Source organism: Gallus gallus, unplaced genomic scaffold (assembly GCF_016699485.2).
Source record: "Gallus gallus isolate bGalGal1 unplaced genomic scaffold, bGalGal1.mat.broiler.GRCg7b scaffold_111, whole genome shotgun sequence".
NCBI classification, from domain to species: Eukaryota; Metazoa; Chordata; class Aves; order Galliformes; family Phasianidae; genus Gallus; species Gallus gallus.
In genome coordinates, this window is record NW_024096063.1 from 27,501 (window position 1) to 40,485 (window position 12,985).

Here is a 12,985-nt window from a genome sequence, read left to right on the forward strand (position 1 = left end):
AAGGAGCCAAAGTGCTTGCAGGCATCTCCTCTCTGCAGGGGCCAGAGGCAGGAAAAAAGCTGTAGGCAGCCCCAGCTCTCCCTAGCTTCTCCCGCCTGTGCCTTCCCACGCGGTGGGTGGCACAGCACGCACAGCTGGGCGGAGCTCGCCTTCCTGCTCAGGAGCACTGGGGAGGGAGCAGGGGCATGTGGTGGGGCTCTTTACTCACTCCACGCTCTTCACAAGCAGCCAGCAGCTGGGAGCAGATCTGCAGGGCCCTCTTGCGCTCCCACATGTTGTCTGACGTCATTGATCTCTGCAGGACGTGGGGCAGAGCATCTGTCTCACTGCGGACATCTTTTCTTTCCCTTCATGCCAGCCCTCTCCCCGTCCCTCATTTCCCAGCACTTTCCCTCAGGGCCTGCCCTGTGGCTCCACGCGGCCCCCCACCTCGCTGAGCACCGGCACTGCTGCCCCCGCTCTCTGCAGACACTCCTGCCTCCTAACCCAGGAGCTTTTCCTTGGCTGTGGCCTGCCAGGGGCTGGCTCCTGCCTTTCCCCATGCAGGGCCCATTGCTCTGCCCATTTCTGAGCTCGCAGTGAGCTGGCACGTCAGCAGGAGATTTCTCCCCCTCTCATCGTCCTCTCAGTCCCCAGATCTCTGTCTCCGCTATCGACAGGCACCACGCTTTCTCCCTTGCCCCACGTGTACTCACATGGACTATGTTCTGAAAGAAGCCACTGGTCTCTGTCTCGAGCAGGACCACCATGAGCCGGCCCAGAGCTTTCAGTGATGCTTGCAGAAGCTGAAAGCAGAAGAGGGCACCGAGCTGTGGCATCACGGCTGCCGCCAGAGCATAGGCTGTGTGTGCTGAGGAAGGGCTCCAACCGAGAGGTGGCCGTGAAAGTCACGGCAGGTTACCTGCAGGTACTGAGCTGCTTGCTGTGACTTCCTGATCTTCAGCATCATCTCCGCTGAAGGGTGCAACACAACATTCTTGCAGCACAGACTCAGCATGTCACACATGTCCTTGGCTCCTAAGGAGGGCTTCAGCTTGCTGACAGGAAAAAAAAAAAAAAAAAAAAAAAAAAAAAAAGGAGAAAAGCAGAAAGGGCCTTTAGCAGTGCTCTCCAGGCTGCTTCAGACAACATCAGGGTTTCTTCTAATGGACAGCTGCAAAGCCAACATCCCCAGCCTGTGCTGCTGAGCACTGTCTTCAGTTCCAGCGTCTCCCCGGCATCAGTGAACCACCTCCTGCTCTGAAGGGAAGGAGACACCAGGTCTCCCTTCTCTTCCCTGCCAGGGGACAGGAGCACCAGGGCCTTTCTCCTTCCAGAACCTCAGCTTCGCTGGGCACAGCAGACCAGCCATCTCTCCTGTAGAAGTGACTCCCTACCCCCTGCCCCCTCCCGGCCTTCGGGAGCTACCCAGAAGGGGGTCCACCATCCCGCCTTGCAAGCCCAGAGGCTCCCACCCTTACCTCAACTGCTCCAGGGCCAGAACCACCTTGAGGGGCACTGGGGAGACAGGGGTGCCCAAGTAATACTTCTTCAGCAACTCCTGCAAGTACCGAGAAACATTGTCAAAGTGGGCACGTCAGAGCTCTTCCACCCAGCCCAGAGACAGACACAACTGCCACACACCAGCCCCGTCACTCCCACGTTTCTCACGGAGGCAGTGCAGGATGCGGCAGCTGCACAGTTGGTGGACCTAGCCCACTGCCCAGCCGCTGCCTGCCAGCACACAAGGTCCCCACCAGCTGGAGACGTGTGGCTGAGCGAGACCTGTATGGCTCCGGGGAACCGAGTCTCATGGCACAGCCCAAACGCCACTGCAGACAGCTCTGGCTCTAGGCACTCACCGTCAGGATCTCCAGCAGCTTGCCCTTCAAGGAGGGGTTAAAGCAGGCAGAGCCACCCACAGCTTGGAAGGCAGAGCTGAAGTCTGTGATGCTCTGCACCAGCGCAAGCGTATTCTGCAGGTCCTGAGGCCCAAGAGAGAAGAACATTCTTTCAGCTGCGGGAAGGGCCAAGGGCTGCAAGGGGAACACGTGGGGGCAACGCTAAGGGAAGGGCTTGCATCTTTATCTGAGCACAAACCAGTCCCCGCGGGACCTTTGGAAAGAGAAGGCCCATCGCAGCATCCCCCCACGTGGAGGGGCTGCAGCTGGGTGCTCAGACACCCCGGCACGCTACGAGCTCTCACCCGGCAGCTGCAGCTGTAGAGCAGCAGGATGTTGCCCACGATGTCTCCCTCCAGGCGGGCCGAGCAGCTGTTCCTTGGAGGCACGCAGTGCCAAGCTGCCGTGGGCGAGGATGAGAGCGCTGCGGGTGGCCTGAGCTCTTCTGCTGTCCAGCTCCATCTGTGTGGGGAGAAATGCCTTGAGACACTCGCTCAGCAGCCCCCGGTGCCCCCGATGCACCTGGGCTCCCAGTGAAAATAAGGCAGCAGAAGGCCAAGATGGAAATGCGTAACGCTTCACCTTCTTGCGTCTGGAACTCCTCCCATTCTGGCCTCTGCACAGCCTGGACGCAAACATGGTGAGCGTGTCCAGGGCTGTGTGGAAGTTGCTCTCAGCAGCATGGCTGAGAAGAGAGATCATGCCCTGCACAAAAGAACAAGGGGCAGTTGGCGCAGGCCTGAACCTACCGGCGCGGCCAGCCACAGTGGCCGGGCTGGTCCTCGCCTGAGGGAAAGAGCAGCAGTGAGGAGATCAAAAGGCTCGGAGCAGGGCCAGGAGAAGCGCTCTGCCCAAGGGACAGACCGGGGATGCTGGCAGAAGCTGGCTGGGAGGAGACCTCACCTGGGCCTCAGAGGGCTCCTCCGCGTTTGCTTCCTCCAGGTGTTGCAGAAGCTTCTCTTGGATGTGGAGGACTTCCTTACAAGCTCCCAGCACTGTCCCCAGAGCCTTGTACAGGAAAGACTGCATGGGAAGGAGAGAAGGGATGGGAAGGGAAGGAAGAAGCTGAGATGTGGCAGCAGCCTGACCTGCTGGGAGAGGGCCAGGTGGGAAGGACCCCGCTCCCCGGGAGATGCTGAGAGAGAGTGAGGGGCGAGCGCTGCAGGGCCACCCCCAGGCAGTTTGCAGGGAAAGGCCCTCTGGGGGCACGGGCCAGGGAAGCAGCGTGAGCGGCCCGTGTGAGCAGAGCACCACCCGCAGCCCCTGCCCCAGTTGGGCACCTGCGGCTGCACCGCTGGGTAGAGCCGGGGGGAACCCACCTTTTCTCCAGAGCTGCTGGGAGAGCTGCTCAGCCACCGGCTCAGCTCGCAGCTCAGGCCCTTGGTCCAGGCCTCATCCTCCATGGTGCCCAATGATGCCCTCAGGAACTGTTGGAGAAGAGGAGAAGCCAATGTTTCCTTGCCCTTTGCCTCTTCCCACATTGCCGCGTCGCCGCAACCTTCTGGAGAGAGGTGACTGGAAGAACAGTCCCTCTCCCAGCTCCCCGCAGCATTCCCTGCCTTAAAGCTGCCTGCCGCTCTTCTCCTATGGGCCCAAACCCCCATGGGCTGGGGGGGGCAAAGAGGAAGAGGCAGCAGCACAAAGGCGTGCGGCCGCTCCGCAGCAGCATTTGAGAGGCTGTTCCTGTCCCGTATGGAACGGGGCTCCTTGAGGCAGGCAGACACTTCTCTGCACCGTGCCTTCCGGCAATGCTGTACCTTTAGCAGGCGCTGCTCCCACCCTGCAGAGTCCGGGAAGCTCTCATCTTTCCCTGCACAGCAACAAGAAGCAAAAGACCCTTGCTTGGGATCAAGCCACAGAAGAAGAGCTGCTGCAAACCAGGCTTGCCTGGGCACTCGGCACTGCCAAGCTGGGACCCGCACACCCTTCACAATGACCTGTCCCTCCCCACAAACACTGTCCCAGCAGGAGCACAGAACTGCTCCAAGACTGCTGTCTGAGGGACGTGAAGCACCCATCCGTGCCCTGGAATGGGCAGATCCCCGGGGGGAAAGGTCCCCCGGCCTCAGTGCTGTCTCCCTGGAATGGGAACAGCAGCAGAGCAAGCATGGGGCCGCAGGCAATGCTTCCCCTCTGCCACGCTGCAGAGTTCCATTTTCACTCCCCCCCCCTTCCCTGCCTCCACCCCTCCCTCCCCACCAGCACTTTACCTTCGAGGCACTGCAGCAGCAGGGGGATCTCAGTGGCCCACATGGCCCCCACAGCTCTGTGGATCTTGCTGTGGAGGTTCAGCATGAGGAGCAAGGCAGCGGCTTGGAGTTCGCTGCCTGCAAAAGGGCTCCCTGCCACCACCTGAGTGAGAGCAAGGAGAAGCAGGGTCACGTCTGCAGCAAGAGCAGCAGCTTCTCCCAGAGGGAAGCAGCTTGGCTCTGCCCTGGAGGGCAAGGAGCAGCCAGCAGCTTTGCCCATGGCGCTGCAAGTCCGGGAAGAGAAAGGCATCCCCGCGGGTGAGGCAGGCACTGGCACACTCGGCCACGCTGTTTTCCCTCGGGGCTCATGGCACCGGCCTCTGGAGCATCTACTCACCAACAGGCGTGCCAGCAGTGTCTGGGGAGTCAGCAGTGGGCCTGTGGGGAGAAAGAAGGGCTGAGTAAGAAAGACACAGACACGACGTGCCCTGCCACAAACACCTCCGCTGTCCCTTCTGGGTGCTAACACAGGTCAACAGAGCTCACCGGGGAGTTTCTGCTCCTACCTTGGAACATGGAGCTGAGGAAATGGGGATCCAGGTCTCTTTACCTCCCGCACCATCAGGTCCCCTCTCTCAGCCAGCGCTTGGACGCAGCGGGAGACCGGGATCAGCATGCCGGTGTACTGGGCTGGCACCACGTACAGCAGCAGCCGTGGCCACACGAGCTGTAGGAAACGAGGCGGTTGAGCATGTCAGCATTCCTGCCTCCGCTCAGAGATGAAGAGGACTCTGTGAATTTCCCTGAGTCTTGTGTGCTTTAGAGCACATTGAGGAGAGACCGGGGGTGTTGGAATGGGATGAGGAACACGTGGTGTGAAGCCAAGGAGCGGCAGCAGGGCAGACGGTGACTTACTTTGGTCATCCCGCTCACAGAGACATCCAGTGACCCCAGGATGTCCATACACAGCTCTTGGAGAGCTCCTTCTTCCCGGGCTTCCTGGGCAGAAAGGTCTCCGGCTGCCTGCACAAGAGTGTTGTTGGAACACCGGTTACTCTGAGTTCTCAGGAGCCTCTCAGGAGGCTCAGGTGTGGCCCCACCGGTGCTTCTGTGCCAGCCTTTGAGCAGCACGGGTCCTCCAAGGGAAGATGCTGCCCGGTGTCCTTACCCTTCTTCCCGCGGTGCGGCTGAACTCACTGAAGATGTGCCCCCACCACATCCCAGGCTGAGCAGCTCCGGGCGTTAGCACTGAGCACATCCTTGATGAAGAGCAGAATGGCCCTCCTCACCTGTCAGGAGTCAATTGTGGGTTTGATTTTCTGCTCAGAAGGCAAAGGGAAGCCACGTGCTCACTGGGGCAGCCCTTCGGGCATGGGCAGAGACAGCAAGAGCAGAGGAGAAGCCTTGGCTCCTCAGGTGAGGGCCAGGCCTTTAGCACCAGGCTGTGCACTTTCCATGCACAGCACAGGGGCCTGACTGCTCCGCCCTGCCTGCTCTCCCCAGAGGAGCCATCGCGACCATGTGGTCACTGCCCCAAGCACCTCCCTGGGCACCCCAGCCCTGCCGGTGCTGGCAGCAGCATCACCACCCCGACAGCGCTTTCCTTTCCCAAATCAGCTCACCTGGGTCCTGGGGTCGCTGCACAGACACTGCACAGCCTCCACAACCTGGGGCAGCTTCTTTGCCATCACGGGCTCTGCAAGAGATGCGCAGAAGCATGCATGGAGGCACAGGCCAGATGGCAAAAGGGATCCCTGGAAGTCCCAACCCTCTGACCCCCTACTGACCATCAGAGCGAGCCAGAGCACCGAGCAGACCCAGGGCTGCCACGTCCAGCCTCCCTGTCAGCGCCCAGCTGTGACTGCAGAAAACTGGACCGTCTCCTCTGGGCAGATCCGGGCTGCGGGGAGGAAATCCCGCACTGTGTTAGCAAGAAACTCGCACCCATTCCGGAGGTTTGTGAGAGAGGTTTCGGCCAGGGCACCGCCAAGCATTGCCAGAGCTCCTCTCCTTACCCTGCAGCAGGATGCAGTGGGTCAGCTCTGCTCTGTCCGCCTCGCTGTGCTCCTTGGTGTCATCAGAGAGCTGTGGGAACAAGGTCCATTGGAGAAAATTATTGTATCGATATCGAGGATGGAAAAGAAACTGTGCTGCCAGCTCTCGTCTCCCTTGGCACACTCGGTAAGAGGACATGCAGACAAAACAAGCCTGGCCCACAGCATCCCTGGGGCACGCACACGGCTCCGGAGCAGCCACGGGCATGCAGGAGCTAAGGCTGAGCAGCCGGCAGAGGCTCGGAGCTTGGAGTCCTCCTGAGACTTAGCCAAGAGGGAAACTGCTTTGGGCGCAAGGATAGGCTCCCCTTACGTGGTAGAACACGGCACTGGTGATGGCCAGAAACTTGTCCTTCGGGATGACCGATTGCACTCCCTCTAAGGCCTCCAGGAAGATATTGAGGCTCTGCAAGAGACCGGGAGAGGAAGAAAGGGCTGAAGCCACATCTAGCCACTTGGGAGCGGAGAACTGATTCCCAATGGTTTGTCCCGCTGGGAGAGCTCCCGCACAGGCGTTCTGGTTTGTCCCCGCCTCCCAGCAGCACCAAGAGAGTCCCTCTGCTCTCAGCCGAGCCCTGTTTGGGCATCGGTTGCAGGCATCTCCCACCCAGCAGCCCTCTTCTCCCCATCAGATGTAACTGGACGTGGTCTCCCTGGCCTTTAGCACAGAGCTCCTCAGGCACCCAGAGCTCCACGGTGGGGGGTGGTGGTGGAGGTGGGGTGGTGGTGGTGGTGCTGGTGAAGCCTCCCAGGCCCAGGGATGGGCCCCAGTGACTCCTGGCTCCCTTCTGGCTCCTGACCGGGTTGTTCCTTCCTTGACGGAAGAGCTCAGGAAGCCTCAGACCTCCCGTGGACACCTATTCCTTCTTTCTCAAGGGCTCCCGGCTCCTCCCTGCCACCCCACTGACCCCTCGTGGCACTTGCACGAGCCCCACGTCCATGCTGAGCCCTGCACAACATCTCACCTTGGTCCCCTGCAGGTGTCTTGGACCTCCTGATACAGGCGCACGAGCCAGAGGAGCTGCTCCCAACGTGCTCTCGGCAGCTCCTCTTGCAGGAGGACAGCCATCATGGTAGCCACGGCCCCGAGGACGGCCTGTTTGTCCTGGAGAGGGGTGGCAGAGGCCCAGCATCAAAGACTGAAGGTCTGCCCTTCCTGCAGGAGGGCTTTCTCTTTCCCTTCCCCTCCCCCATACCCCCCGTGCCCAGCAGGAGATGGGCTCGCTCTGGAGGGCAGGGAGCTTTTCCCCACACCCTCATCTCCAGCTATCCCTGCCACAGTGCTGTGACACGCGGCTGCTTCCTGGCAGGGAGATCCAGCCCAAGCACAAAGCCAGTCTGGGGCCCTTTGCAGAGCCAGCCCGCTCCTCTCGTCACCCTTCTGTTCTCAGCCCGCTGGGCACAGGCAGAGCTGCCGACACGGATGTCCCCGCTGCCATCCCGGGCTGGGAATGCAGCAGTGCTCACCTTTTCCTCCTTGCAGTCCTGCCAGTGCCTCAGCACAGAGCAGAAGAGCTGGGAAAGATTCTGGTAGATCTGCTGGATCTCCTTGGCAGGCCAGGGGCATTGCTTTTCCGGAGCACAAGTGAACCTTGACTCCTTCCAGCCATTGTTTCACAACTGAAGAAACACAAACAAAAAAACAAATGAATAATTAATTAAAAAGAAAAAAAGAAAAAGATGAGAGACTGCGAGAAAAGAGAGCCTGTGAGAGCCTGCAGCAGGCGAGGCGAGATGCAAGGGCTATCCCGAGCCCCCCTGCTCTGGGCCGGCACTCACCAGCACAAGCAATGCGCAGGGTCCGGCCGCCTCTCACCCAGCCCACCACACTGCGCAGGCCGGCCAGCGTCAGCCACACACGAAGGAGATGCACTGTGGAGCTGCAGAGGGGAAGGAGAGGGCCACGGTCAGAGCCCCAGCAGCGAGGGAGGAGGGGCTGCAGCCCTGCATCCCCCAGCTCAACGCAGATCACGCGCAGAGGGGAGAGACCCCTTTCCCCGGTTGTCGTAGACGTCAGGAGGCTGAGGGCACTCTACCGTAGCTGGTGAACAGTTTGCTCAGGGTGACGAGCACAAACTCCTTGGACATCTCCCCCATGGCCTTCAGGTGGCCTGGAGCTCGGCCATCACCAAGGTGAAGTGTGTCCGGGCCAGAGCCACCAGGACATTGCTGGCAGCCATCCTCACGCTGTCTGGCACCCCTGAAAAAGAGGCACACGAAAAGTGACACGCGGCACAGGAGACTGCCTGAGGCCTTCCCTTGGAAGGGCTAAGCCACCGCCGTCTGCCAGCAGAACACCAGCGCGGGCAGGCGGCTCCCTTTGCCTTGGGAGTGACCCCTCACCTGGGCTGCTGTCAGGTCCTGGGACACCTCAGCCAGCAGCCGGTTCAGCACTCCGCATGGCGGGCGGCTGTCCCTTCCCGCAGGACGTGCTCCAGCTCGCAGTACGCCTGCGCTCGGTCACCCTGGGGACAGAGATCAGTCCCGTTTTGCTTTGCCCTTCTTCCCGGGGAGCTGCCCGCCATGCCAGTGGTGCTGCCGCGGCCTGGCACCCACGGGACCGTGGCACTGGGCCAGGGCAAGGACTGGTGGTTGGATGTCCCCAGCTCACCTCCTGGTCTTGCAGGCGCTGCAGCAGCAAAGTCACGCACAGGCAGGGACAGGGCTTGCCACCCTGCCTCTGGCCCTGCGACGTGTACCTCTGGGCACGCAGCCCACACAGGCAAAGAGACCTGCAAGGAAAGAGCAGAGCAGCTGCCGCTGGTGTTGCTTGGAGCCAGGGCCGAGCATCCGGCCGTCTTGGGAGGAACCCAGCCCCGCAGCGTGGGGTGGGCTGTGCTGGCACATGTGTGGTCGGCGGGGAAGGGGGAGAGAGCCTTCCCCTTGCTGGGGTACTGGGGAACCATGGTGGGCGGCTGCACTCAGCAGAGCAAGGACGGTGCTGATGGCACGTCCTAAACAGACACTGGAGGCACACATGCGCTCGGGCAGCATCACGGTGTCCAGGGAGGTGGAGGGACCTCACCTCGAAGGGCTCTCAGCCGCTCCTCACAGCAGGAAATCTCCAGATAGACACAATGCTCTCTCTGGGTCCTCTTCCTGCGCCTCTCGCAAGAGACTGAGCCACCGCTCCCACCGCTGCCACAGGGGTGTAGGAGGCAACAACTGTGACATCACAGCGAGGCGTGTCACCTCGCAGAGAATGACGTGCCCTGGGCTGGGGACCAGACTGCATGCTGGGCAACCTTGCTGGCCCCAAAACACAGCATGTTTTTGGTGATGCACTCGGCTCTGGGGTGGACATGTTCTATGCCAAAGCAAGGGAATCACCTCAGCAGGAGAGGGAGAGCCCCTGCCAGGGAGCAGCTGCCGGGTGCCATTGCCTGGCACTGATTAGTGACTGGGGACTCCATGCTGGGAGGCACTGCGGCCCCCATTTGCTGCACAGACAACCTCTCCAGAGAGCTTTGCTGTCTTCCAGGGGCACGTGTCAGAGACAGTAAGGAGACTCCATTGCATCTGATCCAACAAAAGACCGCCATCCGCTTGTTGTCATTGAAGTAGAGTCATGAGAGGCTGCCACAAGGAAATGGCAGAACATCAGATAGGGCCAGATGTGCTACACTAACAGAGAGTAAAGAGGAAAAGGAAAAAAAAAAAAAACCTGAGAAACTGGGGATACAGGGCCCTCCCTAAACTAAGGACTGGGGAGAAGAACTCCCAAAGAAAAGAAACTTTTGATGGAGGAATTCCCCGAGGGGAAGAAACCTCTTTGGAAGAACCCCCCGGGCCTGCTTGCTGCAAAGATTCCTGGCTTTCTCCCATCTCCCGCAGTGACTGGATGAGATCCTGAGATCAAAGGACATACTACAAACCATGCTGGATCCACAGTGGTGACCATCTCTCTTGCTTTCTACAAAGACTCCTTGCTTTTCTCTCTCTTCTGTTGCCCGTCTTTCCTTCCCCGTATCCCTAAGCAACTGGGTCTTGTAATAACCGGTCAGGCTACCATTTGACCTGTTGTGTCTTAATCTCACTGCTGGGTAAACATGTACTAACAGAACCTCCTCTGCCTCCTATAAATTGGAGCTTAAGGTCAGTGCATCCCTAAGAGTAAGTCATTGGGTGAAGGTAGCAAGAGGCCTGTGGGGATGAGCAAGTAGCTCACAGATAAGCTAAAAGGAAAGAAGAACATCCATGACCAGTGGAAGAAGGGCCTGTTCACCTTTATCAGTTTGGTGGTGGGTATCGCCTATTTCAAGCTGTTAAATCTGCTGTCTGCCCTCTGGGTCATCTGCTTGTCTCCTTGTTTTAATCAGACAGACTTCCTTACAGAAGTGAACACACAGTGCTGCTGTTCCCAAGTAACGTCATCTAATTTCTATGTGTTTCTCTGAAAAGCTATTGACAACTAAGTGTGGGAAAACCTTGCTTTCCACCTATATCTGAGACTGTCCTTCTGCTCAGATTTCAACTAACGCAGGTGATGCTGGGGAGGGACTTTTTATAAGGGCACTTAGCGACAGAACGGAGGGAAATGGAGGAGGGTAGGTTCTGGACTAGATTTTAAGAAGAATTCTGTACTGTGAGGGTGGTGAGATACTGTAACAGGTTGCCCAGCGAAGTTGTGGATGCCCCATTCTGGAAGCATTCAAGGCCAGGCTAGGTGGGGCCTTGAGCAACCTGGCCTAGTGGGAGGTGTTGCTGCCTGTAGCAGAGGGGTTGGAACTGGATGATCTGAAAGGTCCCTTCCTACCCAAACCATTCTATGATTCTATAGTCACAATCCTGAGATGACTGAACATGAGGCAATTTGGCCTTGTGGCAACTTACATCAAGAAGAGCAGTAGCAACTCACAAACTGAACATAGGTTTTTTGAGCTATGGAGTTGCCCATTCTCTGCTGAGTGGTGTAGACGAGACTGTGGCATTGCCTATTCCTGAGCAGTGTCCTTCCCGGCACTTAACAGAGTTGCAGCTGAGCAAGCTTACCATTCATATGAAAACCACCACCTCGGATATATAGAAATATACTTTCTGCTCAGTAGTTTCAAAGAATTATACTGTGACAATACAGATAAAGAAGTGATTTTGCATATGCTTTCTTTTCAGAGCAGAAATCTTTATGGAGCAAGAATTTATAATAAAATTATTTCCAAACTTTTAATTGTAATGTCGTTGGAAGTTTTAATAAGTATTCTAATTGAAGTGAGTACTAAATTATTAACTGAAATATTCTTACTTTTTAAAAATGGCCTTTTAAAAATTAAGGCATCCTAAGTTACAAAAGAGGGCAAAAAGGCATTTCCTATTTTCGTACCATTCAACTTCAGTGTCATTCTTTCTCATCAGAACATCTTGCCTCTGCTATCCATCCTGTCACAGATTCCTTGATTTGACTTTCTGGCTCTGGTTTTGGCAACAGTAACAAAAGTGGCTTTGAGAACACACAGTTGAAGATGGGGAGCTTGAGTTTATCTAGCTCTGTTTTGGCTTCAGAGCTGTCTAGCGGTCAGTCCACAACGATGGAATACATTTCTAGTCATACTGATATCACTAAGATAATCTAGATAGCATCTTTTAAGAGTATGCTTTCAGCCATTCTGTGAGATGGCTAGAGGAAAAAAAAAAAAAAGAAAGAGAAAAGAAAAAAAGAAAGAAAGAAAGAAAAAAAGTAGGTAGGTGGAAAAAAAAAAGTATGTGGTTTGTTCATCCTGCAGTCAATGCTACTGCAGCATTGAGACAAGCTGCATCAACACAGACCCAGAGAGCATATGGTAAAGGAGTGGATGTGGTCTGTCCTTGATTTTCGTAGAGCATTTGACACATCTCCCACAGCATCCTCGCAGCTAAACTGACGAAGGTGGTGTGGACGATCGAGTAGTGAGGGGGGACTGCGAACCACTGAAGACGCCAGAGAGTTGTGGTCAGTGGGACAGAGGAGTCTAGTTGGAGGGCTGTATCTAGTGGATAGAGGGAGTAGAAGTGCACTGTTAGCAAGCTTGCTGATGACACAAACTGGGAGAAGTGCTGACACGCTAGAGGCTGTGCTGCTACCCAGCAAGACCTAGATAGCTGGAGAGTTGGCAGGAGAAATTAGATGAAATAAACAAGGGCAAGTGTAGAGACTTGTATCTGGGCAAGAACAACACCAGGTACCAGTATAGGTTGGGGACTGACCTGGTGGACAAGTCAGCGCAGGGAAAAGGGACCTGGCGGTCCTGGTGGACAGCAAGGGTGACCATAAGCGCAGCACTGCAAGAAGGCCAGTGGCATCCTGGGGTGTATTAGAAGGAGTGTGTTTAGTAGGTCGAAAGAGTTCTCCTCCCCCTCTACTCTGCCCCGGTGAGACTGCATCTGCAGTATTATGTCCAGTTTCTGGCTCCCTCCGTTCAAAGAAGGACAGGGAACTGCTTGACAGAGTCTAGCGCAGAGCCACAAAGATGGATGAAGGGACTGGAGCATCTCCCTTACCAGGAAAGGCCGAGGGAGCTGGGTCTCTTTAGCTTGGCGGAGAGGAGACTGAGAGGTGGCCGTCATTACGGTTTCTAATATGCAAAGGGTGTGCATCAGGAGGATGGAGCCAGGCTCTTCTCAGTGACAACCAGTGATAGGACAAGGGGTAATGGCTGCAAGCTGGAACATAGGAGTTTCCACAAAAATATGAGAAGCAAACTTCTTCATGGTGAGGGTAACAGAACACTGCAACGGGCTGCCCAGAGGGGTTTGTGGGGTCTCCTTCTCTGGAGACATTCAAAACCTGCCCTGGACACGTTCCCGTGTGACCTAATGCAAGGCGTCCTTCTAAGGCGGGGGGGGGGGGGGGGGTGGGGGGGGGGGGGGGGGGGGGGGGGGGGGGGGG

General features: G+C 57.2%; 2 long non-coding RNA genes across 2 annotated transcripts; both read right to left on the reverse strand.

Annotated features, from left to right (window-relative positions):
* Nucleotides 1-4,676: 4,676 nt before the first annotated feature.
* LOC121108953 lies at nt 4,677-5,280 on the reverse strand. The gene is made up of 3 exons (XR_005843627.1): nt 5,238-5,280; nt 4,985-5,092; nt 4,677-4,796 (listed from the first exon to the last, which is right to left on the reverse strand). It is a non-coding gene; the product is annotated as an uncharacterized LOC121108953 (long non-coding RNA).
* Nucleotides 5,278-5,895, reverse strand: LOC121108954. The gene is made up of 3 exons (XR_005843628.1): nt 5,857-5,895; nt 5,692-5,765; nt 5,278-5,358 (listed from the first exon to the last, which is right to left on the reverse strand). It is a non-coding gene; the product is annotated as an uncharacterized LOC121108954 (long non-coding RNA).
* Between the last annotated feature and the right edge of the window lie 7,090 nt (nt 5,896-12,985).